The 22187-nt window shown below is 34.2% G+C and overlaps 1 long non-coding RNA gene across 1 annotated transcript in view; it reads right to left on the reverse strand.

Moving 5' to 3' along the window:
* Positions 1-22187, reverse strand: part of LOC127867941 (uncharacterized) — an 87851-nt gene that overhangs the window by 2313 nt on the left and 63351 nt on the right. The gene's annotated exons all lie outside the window — the stretch shown is intronic.

Raw genomic sequence — 22187 nt, forward strand, 5'->3', positions numbered from 1 at the left:
TGAACAGTGAAAATGGTATTTTAACGAGAAACTATTAAGTGAATAAGTGTTAAGGTTTCGTTTTATTTGGACATCGCTACAATGTTAAACGAGAAATGTGTTATGTTTTTTTGTTAATAAATGTTAAATGGTATTTAGTCAAATAATACTTCTAAAACATTGATTACTTTAATTTAGACAGAAAATTCTAATTTTCTCTTATCTGAGGGATCCGGATCCGAAAAACTGCAAGAAACCATATTTGGATTCGGATTCGGATCCGAACAAAATTTTTGGATTCGTTGTAGCCCTATTTATCACAAAAGCGACGATGAATATTCTCGAAGCCGCTGGTTAAAATATTCAACAAAATGATAACGAAATTTTAGTCGTGGGGCCTATCCAGTTGCTATCACATAGTCATGTTGTTATTTTTTTACTAGTAGTTTACTTTATTACAACGTCATATATCAAATAGCTCAATTACGTTCAAATCATATGGACTAATATAATTGGCGCGCAATGTTACGTTAAATAATATAACGTCACTTCTGCTAAACATGATATGCTTCACAAATAAATGCCGCTGAAGAAGACCGAAAGATCGAAAGCTACGGCAAATTTATACAAAGCGTTTTATTTTCTATAAACGGCTTAAGCGACTTTGTTATATGCAACAACGTGATGGCATTTCCCGAAACGGAATATATTGAATTTGCGCGACTGAAGAAAGTAACTGAATAGATTTCTCGATATGAAAGCCATAAACAGTTTCTGCTCGATTGTATAACTTCAGAACTTATTCCTACGGGATTCGAAATAAAATGGAAAATTGATCTTGAAACCAATAGTTATGAGGCCGCCAGTGTATAAGACATTTTACACAAAGTATCGCTTTGTCTGATGTCCGGAAGTGTCGCCGTCTGTGACCGTGTTCTAAAAAGAAGCTCAACAACTGAAAATGGACTATGAAAGTAAGCTTTCATCACTTATCAGTAAACCGCAATTTGACAAGAAACTTTTTTTAACTTACCGACTTAAAAATGAAAATTGATCTTCTTAGAACTAAAAAAAGACGACTCAAATTACTTCGAACTCGGAAGATAAGTGCAGACGACCAGTGTCTTCTTTTGATTGAAAAAGATGGAAATTGCTTTTTCCGGTGTATTGCGGCAGGAATAATCGATGATCCCGAGAAACAAGAACTTGTAAGAACTTCTGTTACTAATCACATGTTGGACAACGAATCCACTTACAAGAACTATATTGATGGTGATAACGGTGTACACATAAGCTGCATGAAACAAAGCGATGGCAACTCTCGCTCTTGGGCTACAGAGGCGGAGATATTAGCGGCTTGAACATAATACATGGTAGACATATACGTGAAACGATAAAACTATGGATGATTCAGTTCGCTGCGTTTCCCTGTAGAAAGAGAATCGCCAAACCGGAAGATCATTTGTATGCGGCTTGAAAACCAGCACTTTAAATTGATTCTGCAGCATGAAAGACCTACGTCCGTGATAACAGAAGAAACAATACTCTCCTCTGAGGAAATGAAGACCACACGTTGCATGGCAAAAACTAAGACGAAACATGACGGAAACAAAATGAGTGTTGTTACCAACCTGTCAAAGAAGACGTTTACTGAGGCTCAGATGGCCCTGCTGTCGAAAGGACTAAGTTCATACCGACTAGAAAAACAACAGACAAAGGAAAATTACTTACAGACTTGTCAGTGTGTGAACGCGTTATGCGCTTAAGAAATAGCTGGACACATATACAAGCGGTCGAAGACGACATAATTTGCGGATTAAAACGAAAATTTAAATACAATCAGAGCAAATCGGAAGAACGGCAATCAAATAATTACTACACGACAACGACATCGTTATTCGGCCTGCCGACAAGGGGTCGGGGATAGTGAAAATGGACAGGGAAGACTATGTCAAAAAGCTGAAGTGTGAAATGTCGGACAGTGACATATACGTCGAGGTGACGGATGATTAAACAAGAATTTTGGAAAACAAAGTGAAAAAAGTGGCCGATACTCTATACAAGAAGGGGTCGATCGACAGTGACCTTAAAAGGTATCTCACCAGCAGCGGTGGAACTTCCGGTAAGCTTCAGGGCAACCCGAAGCTTCATAAATCTGGGATGTCTCTCCGCACTATTGTAAACGGCCGTAATCACCCGACAGAGAAGACGGCGGAAATAGTCGAGAATGAACTGCGCGATCATATGACGTCACTTCCGTCGTATGTGAAAGACACAACCGACTTTCTAAGTAAAATAACACAAATACAGCAGCCGTTACCAGATGGTACCATCATATTTGTTTGGATGTGAAGGCTCTTTACCCCCAGCGTACCAAGAGAAAAGGCCCGTGCTGCAGTAACTGAAGCTCTCAATCGGCGAGTGCAACCGGAAGTAGTAAACCAACGACATGATCATAATGATTGACATTGTATTAAATAACAACACCATTTCATGCAATGGAGAACACTTCATGCAAAATGAAGAAACTGCCATAAGATCCCACTTAGGTATGAACTACGCGTCGACCTAGAATCAAAATCAAATAAACATCCAATAGCTTACTTCCGGTTCGTTGATGATGTGTGGGGCTTGTGGACACGTGATTTGGAGGCACTAAAGACATTTCATGCGTTTGCAAATAAAATCCATCAACGAATGCAGCTCGAGCTCCGCTACTCCACAGAGCAGCTCGAATTCCTAGACACTATGACGTCAATTCGAACAGGAGGGATAGTTTCAGACTTATACACCAAACCAACAGATCGGCACCTCTACCTGCACAAGGACTCGTCTCATACCGAGTCTACGAAGATGGCCATTCCGTACGGCTTAGGTGTGACACTGAAACGATGTTTGAAAGAGACGGACTACAAAAACACAGAGATGAGATTAAAGAGCACCTACTGAAGCGTGGATACAATGGCCGATTCGTCGAGACAGAACTACAAAAGTTGAAAAAGAAGCGAGAAGATCTGCCGAGTACTTAAACACAAACGTCCACAGCGTCGTAGACTTCCGGGTCATGGGACAAGAAAAATTTAATAGATCCGACGAGTACCGGAATACCATTGCACAACTTTGGAAGCGCAAACTGAGAACGTTCAAACCATATGGACTAAACACAAAAGACTAATAAAATTGGCGCGCAATGTAACGTTCAATAATATAACGTCACTTCCGCTAAGCATTTGATCGAAAGGTATGGCGAATTTAATCAAAGCGTTTTATTATATGTGTATACATATATATATATATATATATATATATATATATATCTGTGTGTGTGTGTGTGTGTGTGTGTGTGTGTGCGTTCGTGCGTGCGTGCGTGCGTGCGTGCGTGTGTGAGTGTGTGTGTGTGTGTGTGTGTGTGTGTGTGTGTGTGTGTGTGTGTGTGTGTGTGTGTGTGTGTGTGTGTGTGTGTGTGTGTGTGTGTGTGTGTGTGTGTGTGTGTGTGTGTGTGTGTGTGTGTGTGTGTGTGTGTGTGTGTGTGTGTGTGTGTGTGTGTGTGTGTGTTTGAGGGTGTGTGAGGGTGTGTGTGAGGGTGTGTGTGAGGGTGAGTGTGTGTGTGTGTGTGTGTGTGTGTGTGTGTGTGTGTGTGTGTGTGTGTGTGTGTGTGTGTGTGTGTGTGTGTGTGTGTGTGTGTGTGTGTGTGTGTGTGTGTGTGTGTGTGTATGTGTGTGTGTGTGTGAGTGCGTGTGCGTGCGTGCGTGCGTGCGTGCGTGCGTGTGTGCGTGCGTGCGTGCGTGTGCGTGTGCGTGTGTGTGTATGTGTGTGTATGTCTGTGTGGGGGGGTATGTGTGTGGGTGTGTGTGTGCGCGTGTGTGTGTGTGCGCGCGCGCGTGTGTGTGTGTGCGTGCGTGCGTGCCTGCGTGCGTGTGTGTGTGTGTGTGTGTTTGTGTGTATGCGGGGTGTGTATATATGTGTGTTTGGGGTGTGTGTGTGTGTTTGTGTGTATGTGTGTGAGTGTATGCGGGTGTGTGTGTTTGTACGTGTGTGTGTGTGTGTGTGTGTGTGTGTAAGTGTGTGTGTGTGTGCGTGTGCGCGTTCTTGCGTGCGTGTGTGCGGGCATGTGTGCGGGCATGTGTGCGGGCATGTGCGCGGGCATGTGTGCGGGCATGTGTGCGGGCATTGTGCGGGTGTGTCACTCTGAAAGGAAAGTTAGGACTTATAACATATTTCTTACTATAAAACCTCTAAATTAGTGGTTTTCGCCGAACAAAGCATTTTTTAGCTATCGTTATATATAAAAAATATCCGTGTTAATTCAAGGTTTGAATCAGGAGGTATGTTATTTGAGAAAACATTCCTTAGGAATATTTCAAAACGTATCATATCAAAATAACGCCTATGATCTTTATTAATATTTTATATATAGCTATATTACATAGTTATTTTGCTTACTTTTAGGGAAAAGAGTGCTTCAAATGCTTCATAATATATGTTTGAAAGTTGTAGGTTAAAAAATGTTGATTAAAAAACACAATTGAACAAGTTTATGTTAGTGGACTGACGGACAAACAGATGGAAAGAGCGACATACAGGCAAACGAACGCCTATGGTGATTCTAAAACCGTTTTCGTAGAGCGGGGATGTATATATTTTGTAAAACGTGTCATTACGACTGCACATTTTGAATGCATGCTACATGCAAATAAAGAGCGAAGTATTATGACTGAAATGTTGAGGTATTATAATACTTTTTGCTTTATATTTCACTTTAAGAGAAGTGTTTATCTACAATTTTGAAGATACATTTCAGGTAACTGAATGACTTGCCAGATAGGCAAAACTATACACGCTTCGCCTGTTTATTGAAACTTTAAGAGCTTCAGGCTTGTAGAATGTGGACTTGTTAAACAATATTAACAGCTACATATAACTGACGGCCATCCGTAAGTTCATTTTGCTAATATTGTAATATCAAGTTGTAATTGTTATTTGTGTCGCAGTGGCATGGACCAAACACACACACTGTTTTATCATTATAAAAACGCACATTATATCGGATACCACCTTGAAAAGAAGACACAGTTTTTTTCAATCTTATGCTAAATTGGAAGTTTCCATATACGTTTATTTTAGCCGCCTACTTATTACTTTGGGTGTAAATTACAATCTCCTAATGTTATTCAATGTTAGTTATGTAAATAAATATGATTGCAGTATGATTGTATTTCCTTTATGTAGATAATTTTTCGAAGTCGGTTTGCCTTCAATGTGGCTGCTTTTTCAATTATTGCAAGAAATATAGGTTAAAATTAGCTGAAACCAAATCAAAATATGTTTTATATAAATCGGATTTCTTTTACACTATATTTGAACATAAATAAAACAAATGCTCTTTCCAAAACAATTGTGCATGATTTTCAAATTTTCAAGTAATAACTTGATGATGATGATGATGATGATGATGATGATGATGATGATGATGATGATGATGATGATGATGATGATGATGATGATGATGATGATGATGATGATGATGATGATGATGATGATGGTCAAGTGGTAAGACCGAGTAACCCGTAGTTTGTTCAGGTTTTATGCTGTTTGCTGCTCATCAGTATCATAGGCTTGTAAATGAGGCCTTTAAAATTTGAATCTTTTAAGAAAAATCTTCCATTTAATATGAGTTTCTAAGGGACTACGAACCCGCCAAAAAGCGTATCTAAGTGGTAAAGGGTTAAACATGGTATTACCATAAGTTGTTTGCATGTCAGTTTGATCTTTTAGAAAGCAACCTGATACGTATACGTATACTCGAACTCTAAATTGTTTTAACCAAAGATACGAATACATAGACTTTTGGGCCTTAATTTTGATGACTATTCATTAAATGTATTAATTCGTAAGATGTTTGAGTGTTTAATGTGTGGGCAGAGATAACATTGGGTCAAGTTTCAGTACGCATGTTTAAACGATATGATAAGCCTCGTCGTTATCTGTATCTTTACCCAACACAGGATAACAAAAATGACCAGGCAGTAATAATACACCACTTCAAACTGATTGATACGTAATCAGGGATAGTTTAGCAGAAAGATTCAATATTTGTTCAATGTAACGAATAGTTTAATCCAATAAATCGATATACCAACACATTACCTTTTGTTATTAATTTTAACAAACGTATTTTAAATATGCAATTGTCTAGAGATTCAACAGATGAAAAGTTTAAGGTTTGTTAACAACAAATGCGTCAATAAATAGAGCCTATGTCAAGCAGTATATACTTAATGTGTCTATAAATACAGCACACCTCATGCAGTAGGTGTTATAAAATAAACATTTGTCTATAAAAAATAAATGTACAACTCAAGCAAAATTGAGAACTGGGAGACTTATAATTGCCAGGTATTTCTTTGTCCGTTATCTTGATTTCAAGTGAGAATTATGTAAAGTTGGCTAAAGATAAACAATATTTACCCGATCTTCAACGTCAGCCATATGTTTGAAGTCATACATATTTAGAATTTGAGTAAAAGGAGGCTGAGTTCTAGAATTTAAAAAAAGTTATTAAACTACTTTTTATGATCAAAGGGCAACGTTTCCTATTTGAAAAGAACGACTTGAAAGTATCCGGAGCTTATTTTGCCATAAAAAGGATGCTGTATGTAAAATTTCATTGAATGGTATCGGGGGCACCTTAAATGAACAGTGGTCTATTACAGAACAAAAGCTCAGAAACGTCTTGAAAAAACCCTCGGGCTAGGAGAGCAAGCAGACAGTATTGACATTGACAGAGCCCATCATGTTAAATCCCGAAATAAAGCAGCTTGCACCATTATTGCAAGATTTAAGAAGTTTTAAGACTGTGAAACAATCTTCAGCAAATCAAAATCAGTATTGACATCCCAATCAACATGTTTTGTTCAACGTGATTTATCCGACCGAATTTAACTACACCGTTATAAGCTAGGAGAACGAATGATAGCAGAGCGTCGAGCTGGGAATTTTGCTTCCTTACGTTATGACAAGCTGTACATAAACAACGACATATACAAGTACGGTAAGAATACACAATCAATTGACCGCATCGCAAGTCGTACAACTACCCAGCCACGTGCTTATAGAGGAAATCTTTTGGCTACTACTTTGAATGGACAGTCACATGGTGTATACGCTGACAGCACACGACGCAAACAATTGGTCACCGAAGATCACCGAGACAAACCGCACCATCTGAATAACCAATCAGAATTGTGGATAGGGAGATACGACGAAATCGACACGCACAGTGACCATGAATAGGAATTGGGTCGAATCCAAAATGAAGATTTAAGTGTACATAAATGTAAACATACTATCATGGAATATTGCCGGTTTAAATAAACACGTAAGCAACAGTGAGTTAAAAGACTTTTTACAATCATTTGATATTATAAACTTTTGTGAAACATAGAGTAAGTTTAAATGGGGAATTTGACAATTTTCTTCATGGTTATAAATGTTATGATTATGTTCGACAGAGGCATGCTAACTTATTAAGAACTAGTGGCGGTATTAACTTCTTAATTAGTAACAAGATAGAATAATTAAATATTGTCAAACGGATATATTTAGATTTTCTAGATTGTGTAGTAATATTGTTTTCCTTTTCAAATGTGTATACAATGAGTAATGTTATTGCATATTTTAGGTATGTATCTCCGGAAGGATCTAGTATTTGCACTTATAGCGAGTACCAGGCTGGCGTTTTACAAATTTACGATCATTAGAGAAAATTAAATTAGATTACCCAAAGTAATTGCTTTTGCTAGCAGGCAATTTCAATATTAGAACCAAAGATTATTTTGACTACATACCATCTGATAACTTACAATATATTTATGGTAACGTTGAATATGAAGGTAGTTTCTTTAAAATTACACGATTTAATAAAGACCTTATAGGCAACTATTTTGGGCGCTCATTGATCAATCTTTGTTGTGTATTCGATATTCACTTTTTAAATGGACGTTTTTCTGCCGATAGTAAAAAAGAATATACATGTTTTTCTAATAATGGGCTGTCAACTGTTGATTATATAATTGCCTCAAGTGAACTATTTATGAATACAGTTCAATACTTTCAAGTCTTAGATCGTGATGAATCCGATCACTTTCCAATTACGTGTAATTTTAAAGTGAAAAATAAATTACCAACAAACGTTAATAGTAATCAATCTTTTCGGCGAAATGAGGAAACTTACATGCTTTAATTGGAAAGAAAACCGAGCTGATGTTTTATAAACATTATTTAAAAACATGATTGCGATTGATAGAGAGTCTATTAACCATTTAATTACAATCAATATTAATGAAGCAATTGAATATATTTCTTCCTTATATAAAACAGCTGGCAAATGTATGCCTAAAGGACCAACATTTAGGGCTGATGCATTGCAACCCGAATGGTAGAACCAAGTTTGTGAAAAAAAGAAACGCTCAAAATATGCTGCATTAAGTCGTTTACGTATAACAAATTCACACAATGAATTGATAGATTATAAGAATAAAAGAAGCGAATTCAAAATCAATCTTGTGTAAGAATAGAATACTCTTTACAATTGTAGAAACAATCCTGACCTATTCTGGGAAACTCTTAAACATAACAGTAGTACAACAACTACTAGTTGTGACATACTTGCCGAAACATGGCATACGTACTTCAGTAAATTATTGTTTGATGAAAACTCTTTAAATGTTAACTTTGAGAGTCATAGCGTGTCAAACGACGCAACGGCTAATGTTCTTAATACGCAAATATAAATTGACGTGGTCAATCTCGCAATGTCTAAACTAATAAATAATAAAATTTGCGGAATTGACGGAATACCTTCCGAATTTTACAACTATACTGTTGATGATATAGCTCCATACTTTTGAATACTTTTTAACACTAAATTTGAATCTTGTGTATTCCCACAAACATGGGCAACTAGTGTTGTAAGCCCAATCCATAAATCTGGCTCGATTACCGATCCCACAAATTACCGTGGTATCTCAATTACAAATACGATGTACAAGATTTTTTTCTAGTATAATCAATAAACATCTCTACGATTGGACAGAAGCAAATAATAAAATCGACGAATCTCAGGCAGGATTTCGCCATGGATATTCAGCAGTTGACAATATTTTGGTCTTCAAGCAATGATTCAAAAATATCTTAACAAAAGAAATGGTCGGTTTTATTGTTTATACGTCGATTTTAAAAAGGCTTTTGATAATATTAATTAATTTGAATTATTTAAATGTCTCGGAAAAAAGGGGCTACATGGCAAGTTCCTCTACATCTTAAAGTCAATGTATAGTCATTTACAGTCATGTGTAAAGATTAATTCCTCAGGTAAGGGGGAATGTCCTCTTATTCTTCCCCTGCAACATTGGCACCAGACCGGGAGACAAAACAAGTTCAACTATCTTCGATTTAGTTATTGATGACTTATCTGCCCTTTTAAAAGAAAAATGTGTATCTGGTATTTTTATAAATAACCAAATACCCGATATATTATGTTTAATGTTTGCAGATGATATAGCAAACTGTGCAGAAACTGTTCAAATATTACAACAGCAATTAAATGTTTTAGATACATATTGCGAAATTACTAGAATGGAAGTCAATTTAAATAAAACTGTAATCATCGTGTTTCGTAAAGGTGGTGTCTAAAAAAATTGCGAACGTTGGTATTTAAGAGGACAACAGGTTAAACCAACATCCAAGTACACGTACATGGGGCTCATGTTCACGCTTTCCTTATCATGGTCAGTAGCTATTAATAAGTTAGCCATGCATGCAAGCACAGAAAGCTATTTTTTCAATATATGCGTATCAAAAATCATATGGTTACTTAACTCCAGCGCATATGTTTAAGATATTCGAGTCGATGATAACACCAATATTGTGGTATGGCTCTCAGGTATTGGGTTATGAATTTAGGCAAAAAATTGAATCTGTTTATAATCTTTTTTTGTAAAAAATATGTGAAATTCAATAAAATCACTAACACCTGTATTGCACTGGGAGAATGTGGAAGACTACCTATGTGTATTTCGTACTTTATTAATTGTATTAGGTATTGGTGCAAATTACTGCAAATGCCCAACAATCGTTATCCTAGAAACTGTTATGTAATGCTCGTATCACTAGACGATATCGGAAGGGACTGTTGGGCCACTAAAATAAAAAATCTTCTTTTTACGTACGGATTTGGTTATGCATGGATAAATCAAGAAATATGCGATAACATCTTATTTATTAATTTATTCAAACAACGGACTATTGACTGCCAGACGCACAATTGGCATGATACGATACAAAATTCAAGTACACTTGGAGACACTTCTAACTCATCATTTTTCAATCTTGAATATCTCAGTTACGAGTAAAGATATTGATTTACAATTTTACATACGATCATTTGCCTACGTTCTATGCAAGCTCACGATAAAATCATTTATCCGTGACGATTGGACGCTTCAGCACGTGGGGTAGGTGTGGTTGTATATTTGTGTACGTGAAAATTTTGAAACGCGATTTAGTTCTAGTTTTATTTCAATTTAATAAATTAAGGTGGGTTCTTACATAAGGAAAACATAAAATTAATTTAAAAAACAATATAGCTCGTATGAATATTCAGGAGCGCAATCGCGCACTTTACATTTTACAGGCTTCCTTTCCCACTTGCTAAAGCTTCCGATCGTTACGGATGAATGATTTTATTGAAAGCTTGCACATACTGTACTCAAATGATCACAAGTGCAATTTTAAATAAAAATATTTTCTCATTACTGAGATATGTAAGTTTTAAAAGTGTTGCGTTAGAAAAATCACCAAGTGTAGTCAAAGGCGATATACATTTTATTCCAATTTAGTTTCAATTTCATAATTCTAGGTAAGTTTTTACACAAGAACAACATAACATTAATTTAAGAAAAACATTATGGCTCGTTTGAATATTCACGAGCGAAATTGCTCAATCGGCATGTTGCAAGCCGGTCAGTTATTAAGACTTGTAAGTTTATGCGTTTTATTTTCACATTGTTATTATTTTACGATGTACGAGTCTGCGAATTTGACTGTTGAAGTGACGTTTTTAATTTGTTAAGTTTTACATTTTGTTTTGTTTTTCAATTTCAATTCAATTTTCAGGAGTTATCAGATATGTGTTGAATTATTCTTGGTCCAAATTTCAAAAAATCCGATCAAAAATACGGGAGCTATATTGATATGATTAAGTGATGCGTTAGAAGTGTCTCCAAGTGTAGGTGTTAGCATTATAAATACTTTAAAACACACCTAGTCCCGAGAGATACCATTTCTTGAACATCCAAACAAAATTTAAAACTGCTTTTGCAAAATTCCGCAGTGGTAATCATAAACTCTAGATTGAACTTGGTAGACATTTAAACTTACCTCTTGAATCACGTTTATGTACACATTTTTCAAATGGCAATATCGAAATAATTGATTGTGAATACCACGCTTTTTTCATTGTGATAAGTAGTGTAATATTAGGAATTTATATTTATATTCGTGTTACTCATCTGGAGAGACATTAACCGATTTTTATATTATCATGTCTTCAAATAATGATAAAATAATAATAATTTGATTGGAAACAAATATTTGTTATGCCATATAAATCAACTACTGATATCACACTGAGAAACTTTCAATATAAATACATCCAGAGAATCATAGCTACAAATAAACCTATTTTTAAATGCAACCTATCCAACACGAATCAATATGATATGTGAAGTGAACATATTAAAACAATAGAACACCTCTTCTGGGAGGGTAAACATATTCAACCTCTATGGAATCAATTTACAACCTTTCTAGACAAACAACAATTAAATGTTAGAATCTTTTAGGCATCAGTGTAGGGGTAAATACCTTCAAAATACAAGAGGTTAACAACGCTGTGAATAACATAATTATATTAATGAAATATTTTATATTCAGCATGAAATACAGAAAAAGACCTTCAATGAACTGTTTTATAAATTATTTAAAACTGAAAATTCTAATTGAAAAAGAAATTGCCCTAAACAATGATACACTTCATATATTTGAACAAAAATGGAAACACATTAAACTTTAATAAACAAGTCCAGTATGCTTTCATTCACTTTATGCAACTCATCATTATTCATAACTTTTCTGTTGTTGTTTTTTTTTGTTTCTGTGTTTTTTCGCATCCTTCCAAAGAAAAATAATACATTAACCTTTTTTTTGTTAAATCAAAAGGAAACCACACGGTCAAAAATATATATAAGCATATCTTGTATAACATGTTTAAACATTATTGTTGCAACATGATATCACTTTGTTATATGATAATGTACATGTATACATTGTATGTTTTTATATTGAATAAACAAAAACATTATTAGGAAATAAGCTTGTTAGCTTTTCTATCTTTTACAGGCGATACACACTTATGTATGATATGATATTTAATAAAAGATGACACAACTTTTGAAAGAGTATAACATTATGTTAGTGTGTTTTGTATCATGGGCACAACTCTGAAATTGTATTATAATATGTTATTGTGATATGTATTATGGGCCGGAGGCCTTGTTTACCTAAATAAACTGCTGTGTTTCCGTTCTGTTCTGTACATATAAATATGTCGGGTCTTGTATGATAAAACCATAATGTCAAAGACAAATGTAATTTAAAACATTTTAAACAGTACGGACAAAAGCAAACCAGAAGTGGTCTTATTCATAAAGTTTTTATTACGTGTACTGTTAGTCAATTACACTATCTTTCTATTTTACTTCATGTCTATTGTGTGTCCGCATTGAAAAGCCTATTTTTCTTTTTGATATATACGAATACTGTTTTCATGTTACTGGGCGTGCGTTTAAAACTGATCCGCATTCTGCGAAAACGGGTCTTATGTCTTATGAGTTCAGACGAGCCTGTGCATTGGCTTTTGGAAAAAGACCCATTTTCGTATGAAGCGGTTAAATCGACATATCCATTAGAGTTGCTTAGCTGCTTAAATAATTACAGATTAAATTCGTGGTCCGCCTACCACAACCAAACATAAACGTACTTCCAAATGGTGTTGTTAAAGATTTTCATGACAAAACCTGGTAATTTAACTCTTATAACGATTGCTCAATTTATTTGTCGTTAACATATGATTGCGCTTTTGAAATTGCACAACTTTTAAAATTGTATTATTTGATGTTATTGTGTCATGTATCATGGACACAACTCTGCAATTGTATTATGTTATATTATTGTGCTATGTACATGTATTATTGGCCGGAGGCCTTGATTTACTAAATAAACTGTTCTGTTCTGTTCTGTTAAAACATCAGGGGCGACATAACAATAATGACGAAGACATCTACTGACAATACTATTCCTTAAATAGTTATAATCCTTAGAAATGTATACAAGTATAAAGCGTTTCAAACCCTACATTTAAACATGGACGTGTCTCTTAAAGCAATCAACTATCTACCGCCATTAAACTTCTTTGCACAATAGCGTTTATTATTCAATAAATTAATGTTTAAATAATGTTTACCTGCTTGACGAGTGTATTCAATACTGTTATCGTCTTCGGGATTAGAAAGGAAAGAGGATGTACACCGATAATAAATCTTTCGTTCCTTAATATAATTTCTTATGATAAGTATAGTGAGCAGGTGGTCCAATAAGGCCGCACAAGTGTAATAATATGTTTAGCGTTGCAATGTCTTACCTTAACGGTTAACAAAACATTACAACTTATAAAGTCATAGCAGTCAATTTTCCCCTGCTTCAAGATTATTAATGCATGGATCGTCAAGATAGAGTTTTCTGTTTCTCTATGAAAGTTTAAAAAACTGACCAGTCTCAATGAATTGATTGTCCAAATTTGACCTAAATCTTTTATTGCACTGAACTATTTGACTATAATTCAGAGGTGCATATGGAACGAACTTGCGTTCTAATGAAATAGAAACTTATTGAAAACGTTCGTGAATATCTTCATTTGTATTGAAACAAAAAACAGTGAGTCATTATTGTCTCATGGTCGTCACTTTTAATGTTTGATATTTTTCCCGGTGAATATGTAGAAATAGAATCTAGACTTTACTAAGCAAAGCACATTATATATATAGTAATGGCCAAATACTAGTAGACCAAGTCAGCACGTTTACACAAAGGACTAAATAAACGTTTTCATAAAAACCAAACCAAATAACTTGTCAACGTATTGTTTATACTCCAGCAAGAAATTCAACTAAACGCAATATACATGTTTTAATATAAATTTATGTATAAGTAGTCTCTATGTTAACTCTATGTTTCAAATGTTTTATTTTATTAACAAAGTTTGTTTATTATTTTTACTTACTCAAATGTCAAAATTAAGTTGTATAGAAGATTGAAGATGGATTGTTTTGTATTAGAAAATCTCAGCTATTTATACTTCTTTCGATTGAACACTGCGCCCTGTGCCAGGAGCAAAACACAGTGCGCCCGACACACGACACAATGCCCTTGCAACAACATTTTTTTCGCCGAGCGAATAAATCACTGTGCCCTTCATAGGTGCTCAGAAGTATTGCCACAAAAATACAAGTTCTAGGCAAGATTAACTAACACAATATTAACTAACAAAAATAATATTTGACAATATAAACACTCCAAATGAGCATGTTCTTCCTTCTCGATTTTAATACATTTCGATTTACTTAAAGCAATCACGAACGCTACGTAGCCTGTAAACTTAGCTGACTGTAACCTGGTAAAGAGCATAGGATACGGTAAAATCAAGACGGTTGAAAATTCAACCATAACAGCATGTGCTAAACTTGAGATACAGAAATATGTGGTTAACACCAGTTTTAAGTGGACACATTTACCAAAATATGAAAAAGGCACTTTTAATTGATACATGTAGACATAACCTATCGGAGAGAGATATACATGCGATGCCAACAGGAAGTAAAAACAAGAAACTGTAAGCAATGGAATAAAATTCACAAAACTGATTCTAGCCTGTATATGTAATTCTATAGACTGGTCATTAAGTATTTAAGTAGTCAGCAATAAATATTATTTACCAGGCTAGACTGGGCAACATTTTAGGAGAAGAACAGTGAGTAACGCCACAAGAAATTAATGTCAGAAACTTATCAATTCATTATTGTAGTTTACATCATTAAAATATAATGATGACCACTGTAGTACAACAATACAACATTTAAGTACGTATTTTAGACCGAGTAGTCGGTGCTAATGACTCAACTAGTGCATAATCTTACAAAATAGAATGAGACCGAACAACGAAACACGACGTAAACATGGTTTTGTGTAGTCTGAAATGGTTAAGTCAAACGTCATAATTGCATATGTTGTCCTACAAATTGCTGCCTCCGATACGGGAACTTAAAGTGTTATCAAACTTTCAAATGGACATTATAACTCATCGATATGAATTGACAGATAACATCATTGCATTGTTTCAAGTGTATATATATATATTAAATGTATAGCTTTGATTCATCATTTCTTGCCGAAACATTCTTAAGAAGGAAACATAAATGTGTGACGGCCTTTTTAAAGTACGACCTAGATTTTGACGGGAAAATCAATACTATACCTGATCATGCAATGACATGCCTAATGTCATTGAGCATTTATCTCGTCTTAATTCGATAAACGATTCTTTGACATGTGAATCTTAGAGTGAGCCTCTGTTTTATCGTTTTAAGTGGCATTGTAACCGCGTGTGATATCTGAGTTCAACAACTTTGTCTCAAACTGTGACACTTCAATTTTATAATCAAAGACGATCAAAGTCAGTTGAAAGTTTATCAATATGTTATCTCATTGAAGAATATGAGTTTCAAACCCGTTTCCACGTTGACCAAGCCATCAATATCGGTTTGCTTCGTAAAGACTTTTAAATCGTACACTTCTTGGTCATATGGAATATAATTTATTAAATGACATATATTTTGGAAAATAACATCACTTGATTAACAAGTTTAAATTATTACATTTTGTTAGTGATTTCTTTAATACATATACACATATAATACACACGCAAATATTGTCCTCTATCGAAATTATGAACAACATCAATGGTTGAGTCTTAAAACTGGTGATCATCAGTAAAGAGGACATAACAGTAAATTGTTATGATAAAACATCAAGCCAAATTAATGTAAAACTCCTAAGGCACAAGTGACATGCGAGACGCTGACTTTTAATTTGTTAAAGCAACCACTTCAGTATATCCACTTTCCGCACGCCAATCTTTTATGATCTGACATGTTTTCATATCGCGATAGTTTAGAACAAAATATTGAACCACCATTTGCTTTGCAGTTCAACATATCATTGTCAATCCGTCAAATGATATGCCTACAAAAACAAAGACAGCAACTGCGTCGCCTTTCTGTTGAACTTGTCTGACGAAGCCCTACAATGTTATTACGAATATTTATTAATTTATTAATATGAATGTTTAATATATATATATATATACATATATATATATATATATATATATATATATATATATATATATATATATATATATATATATATATATATATATATATAAAGATATAAATATATGTAAGATGCAAAAACAATGCGGCTTATATAGAGAGGAAACATGGTAGGTGCCGAGACGGAGAAACTTTATCCGGCGAGAAAAAAGAAAATGCAGCTCGCCCTATTTTTCTTTTTCGGTCCGAACCGGATTAACTTTCTCCATCTCGGCACCAACCATGTATTCGATTTATCTTCCTTCATGCCGTTGACACATTTTATCAAAGACAAATGATAAATTGACATAACAGTATAGTTATTATTGTCGAGCCTCCTACATGTACACAACATTCCTGACGGCCGAATAACTACCGATTGTGTCACGTAAAAAATAGTTCCACTTTACACTGTTCCTTTAAATACTTTCCTATTGAAAATATGAGAAGAAATAAAAAGCAAATCGAGAATGTGAATTTTTTGTTTGTTCACATTAACGATAGCAGCCGATATTATACACTGTTGTGGTGTATTGGAAAGGATACACTCAACTATGTGTCACGGCTTGCGTAGGAATACACTACTACCTGTTGACCGGAGATAGGAAAATGTATTCGACCCTGCTTTATTAGATCAATGTTTCAACAGAGGCAGGATAAACATGATTATCGCGTTGATTACAACGTCTTAGCATTGCAGTGCATGATATTTGCATTTAAAAAAAAGAATAGCACTATTTCACGCCTGAATATATAGCTTGAGTTTTATTTTTTTTATTATTATAATTCGTTAACAGAGGCTTTGTCGAAGCTGCAATATGAACGTTGTTGAATCTGAGTATCATTTCCTACTTTGTTGTGACAATTATAAACACTTTATCTTGCTTCATGCATTCATAAGTGTGTGATGATACTACTTAACAGATCTTATTGTCTTTGCAATACTAATTTTTGTATTGCCGATTCCCAATAAACTTTGAACTTTGAACTTGAACTTGTTAACAGTATTTGAAACCAACCCTCATATATTGGTCATCCTTCGTAAAACAAATAAACAATATTGTAAGTTCAAACCTATTTACATATTTTTAGCTCGATTGCATCGAAAGCCTCAGTCTTGAAACGATCTCGAGTCCGTTGCCTATTGTCATTACGGGAAATTTAAAAAACGCTCCCAACGTTGGGATCGAACCCATGACCACCCGGTCGCTAGGCAGACACCTTATCCAGTACACCACGTCGATCTCAGACGCCTAAAACAATAAAGTGCCACTTTATTGTTGTTCATTTTCATTTTAAAACATATCTAAATCAACTAATGCATGATGCATTCTTCGTTTTATAAGTATTTAGTGCCGCTATGAAAACCACTGACATCATTTTTTTCTGAACGACGAGAATAAGAACCAATTACAATTGAATTATGACATCATCGTTATGAACATTTACTCATCTAGCTGCTACATCATTTCTGTAATGTCAATTCAATTATTCACAAACATACACGCGAGTTATGTGGGTATAGGCTCTTTTATACTCTAGAAGCTCGTATATTACACTAGTAAATTGTTTCAACAGCATTTGACATGTCCGTCTTGTGTATGCATTATCACACGAGAGGCGGGCATCTAGAGTGATACGAAATAGTAAAAGCCGCGAAATTAATAATATTTTAGAACAATTTAATAGCGTAGTATTCCTTTTAGTTTATACTACAAAACACCTAAAATATACGTTTAGTGTAATTAAAAAACGAAATTACAATTCTAACTACAATTGTACCCCATGATATTATTTAGTGGACAATTTGTATTGACTGTTAACTTGTGTGGATTTCATGCTTGTTTAACTGAAATGTGTTTTAATTTTTGTTATGCTCATGTTTTTTGTTTTTTTTGTTTGGAAATTAGGAAAAAATGGGTGAATATGGAGTATTAAATGGAAGCGTTTTTCGTGAATGTCTTGCTGTTGCAAACAAACAGTACAGTCAGGTGATTCTGCTATGTGAAAGTTTATTAAAACACTATTGTTGTGGTAAGATTGGTGTCTACGTTCCAAATGATTTAAATACAATTGCATGTAAAGTAATCCGTTAAAGTAAATCAAACAATCAAAATCGATTCTGTTTAGTTATTTTAACTTTATGATGTGCTAAAAAATACATTCCAGATAGCATGGTTATACGGAATCGGAAAATTAGTTGCATAATACGTAACTTTTAGCTTTTCGATTTGTATCGTTAGGACTGGTTAGCATGGATGTTTTTCATATAATATATATGTATATATCAAATTACTTATTTTATAATTGTGGTCTTTATTAATTGCCATTTGTACTTTTAAACGAACATAACGTTTAAATGTTATTCGTAAAAAGATATGTTAAAAGCATGCAAATAACGTGAACATGTTTCATTATAATAAGTGTTAATAGTTGAAGTACATTTAAACATTCTGCAGATAACTGTATCATTGAAAGACAAACATCACATTATATATGACTTAAAGATATTGTTTAATATACATTAATAGCTCTGAATTGCATGACCGGTTTCTAGATAAGATTTCAGACTAAAATATGCATAACTCAAGTTGATTTGTTTTATTAAAAAAACAATTTCTGACATCAGTCACACTAATTCTCTGTTGTTAAAATCAGTTGCCTTTAAACGACAGGACATAAATGTATATAAAATGAACCATTACCGTTTGGTGCGTATGGCTCGCGTCACTTGCAAAAAAGTCATTTATCAAGCGATGTTTGCATTTCCAAATATGCCACAGAGGGGGTAATCACGTAATAGTCAAGATGGCGACGTCCATACCGAGACAGTAATTTTTCGCCGTTTTATACCCTTTATTACTTATGTTTATTTTTTAAATGACGCTCACTTTCGAGCCATATCAGTAAAAAGGTGATTAGCGCTTATTTCGTATTATAATTCGCTTTATATGTCGACTTTACTCGGTGGAAATTTTCTTAGTGGAGCCCTAATTAGGTCATCCCTCTAAGAAATTCTGCACCGAGTAAAGTCGAGATATGGAGCGAATATTACTTAGAAATAAAAGTCAGTAACTTTCTGTCTAATATGGCTGGAAATAAAACATAATAATACAAGTAATAAAGGGTATAAAACGACGAAACATACCTGCCTCGGCTTGGACGTCGCCATCTTGTTTGTCACGTGATTACCTTCTCTGTGCCTACTAATCAAATATATGGTCTACCTGCTTGTGCCCTCAATCTTAATATGTTCGTAATGCTCTTATCAAATGTTGATTCTCACAAATCGGTATTGACACCATTAAAGCATTATACTCTCATCATCTGTGTTTCGGAAGCCATACGTCAGGAAATTTGTCCGTGACTTCAAGCGTGATCAATCTTTACTGAAATTATTCGGAAAACCAGTTTTTGTTACGCATATGTATATAATTAATTTTGAGGTGCGATGGACTTTTTATTTGCATATATTTGGTGTATTTTTAATTATCGGCACTTGGTTGTTAATATAATTCAGTCTTATGTTATATCCCTTCATTGCATTTTATTACATAGGTTGGTAAAGGAAAGGTCAATAGTTCTAAAGTTCTAAACTCTACTTACAGCCGTTTTGATTTTTGGGGGTTAATTTCTTAGGAATACAAGTTTTAAACTTGACACAACATCAAACTAAATATGACATGATGTAAGCATTTTCCAAAATATTTAGATGTGATCGGAGTACCAATTTTGACAAGATTTTCGCCGATTCTGTGATTTCGAGAACATCAACGAAAACATTATAAACGCACGATAGCTTCTGCATAAAATAAAACTCTCATCAATTTATATGACATGGTAGCTGTTAATCTAAAATATTTAATAATGCATCCATAATAATAATTTACAATAACACATTCATACCAACATATACATATTCTGTTGTTGTTAATATCTAAACTCGATAGGTTAAAGCTTACACAAGAACTGTTTGCCGACGGTAAATGCTGATAACAAATGCTAATTTCGAAACACTGTCCATGCATGCTTTGCTCATTACGGACTTAATAAAAGACCCTTACGTTTCCATTCATTGCACAGGCGGAATAAATAGTATGTCGATTGCGTTCATCTTTGATGTGACGGAAGTAATATGGGCGTTTGTATGGACTGGCATCATCGACAAATATCGGCAGACTGGTTTCGGTGATTGGTGTTTTTGTTGCACGTGGTGTTATTATTTATTTCAATTTGTTCCAAGTAGTTGAAAAAATTATAAACGCCACGATTCAGATGTCATTTAAAATATGTATAAAAAAGAAACAGTTGTATATGTGTTTCAATTTATATCTAAAACAATACATTTTGTTGGAAGTTTCTTTGCACCTGAACGAATCTTTATGCGTGATTAATACAACGAGACAGCCTTGAACGCATGATAACACCTTTTTACTAATCTACTCGGTTAGAAGCAGCAATAAGCACTATTTTAATTTCCATGGTTTACTTATAGCCACAAATGGAATAACTTGTTCCATTCCAATTTTTATATTTTATGCGTCTCTACATTAATTTTAATACTTTATCACAATTATTTTTTAACTGATGTTTATGCGTACATGTAATAATAATGAATATCGAAATCACTTATATCATTAAACCCTTCCCCGTTTATTTCGTCATCAAAGTATGAATTAATGCCCCTCAATATGTCATGGTTTGATTCTTATATGGAACGCCGTAGCCATCTAACGTTGTTGCATTTCATTGTGTCTTCTTACGAAGGTGTCTTATTATGTCGAACCGTCGTGATATTTTGTCAATATGTGGTATTGACTTGTAAATATACAGTCTTATGTCAAACAATCGTGTGTTATTATGTTCAAATGTGGTGTTGACTTGTCAAAATACAGTCCTATTATGTCAAACCGTCGTATTATCTTGTCTCAATTTCATCTTTTAATGTTGAATTGTCAAAATACAGTCCTATTATATTATTTTGTCATCGTGTCCAAATGTGGTGTTGACTTGTCAAACCGTCATGTTATCTTGTCCAAATGTGGTGTAAACTTGTCAAAACTGTTTGACATAATAAGACTGTATTTTTACAAGTCAATTTCACATTTGGACAAGATACTACGACAGTTTGACATAAAAAGACTGTATTTTGACAAGTTAGCACCAGATTCGGACAAGATATCACGACGGTTTGACATAATAAGACTGTATTTAGACAAGTCATCACCACATTCAGAGAAGAAAACAGACGCTTTGACATAATAAGACTGTGCTTTGACAAGACAACAACAAATATGGACAAAGTATCACGACGGTTTGACATAATAAGACACCTTCTAAAGAAAAAAGAAAGAAATGTAACAACGTTAGAAAGCTATGGCGTTCCATACTAATGGTCTGAATATTTCTCAGACTCTCTCGGTCGTAGACGATCTCATTCTTGTGACAACCCACAATGGGAGAGTTGTTGATGAATGTCAATATATTGTATATAATTATTTGTGCAACGCTGCATTTATACTGTATATCGTTGCTTACCATTGGAGACAACGGCTTGTTACTGCGTTTTTAAGTAAATTTGATTGTTTTTATATTTTATATATGCCAATTTAATTTTAAGAAACATTTTCAAATACTTACATTATGAGACACATGCTTCTTATA

The sequence above is a fragment of the Dreissena polymorpha genome, chromosome 2, assembly GCF_020536995.1.
Source record: "Dreissena polymorpha isolate Duluth1 chromosome 2, UMN_Dpol_1.0, whole genome shotgun sequence".
NCBI classification, from domain to species: Eukaryota; Metazoa; Mollusca; class Bivalvia; order Myida; family Dreissenidae; genus Dreissena; species Dreissena polymorpha.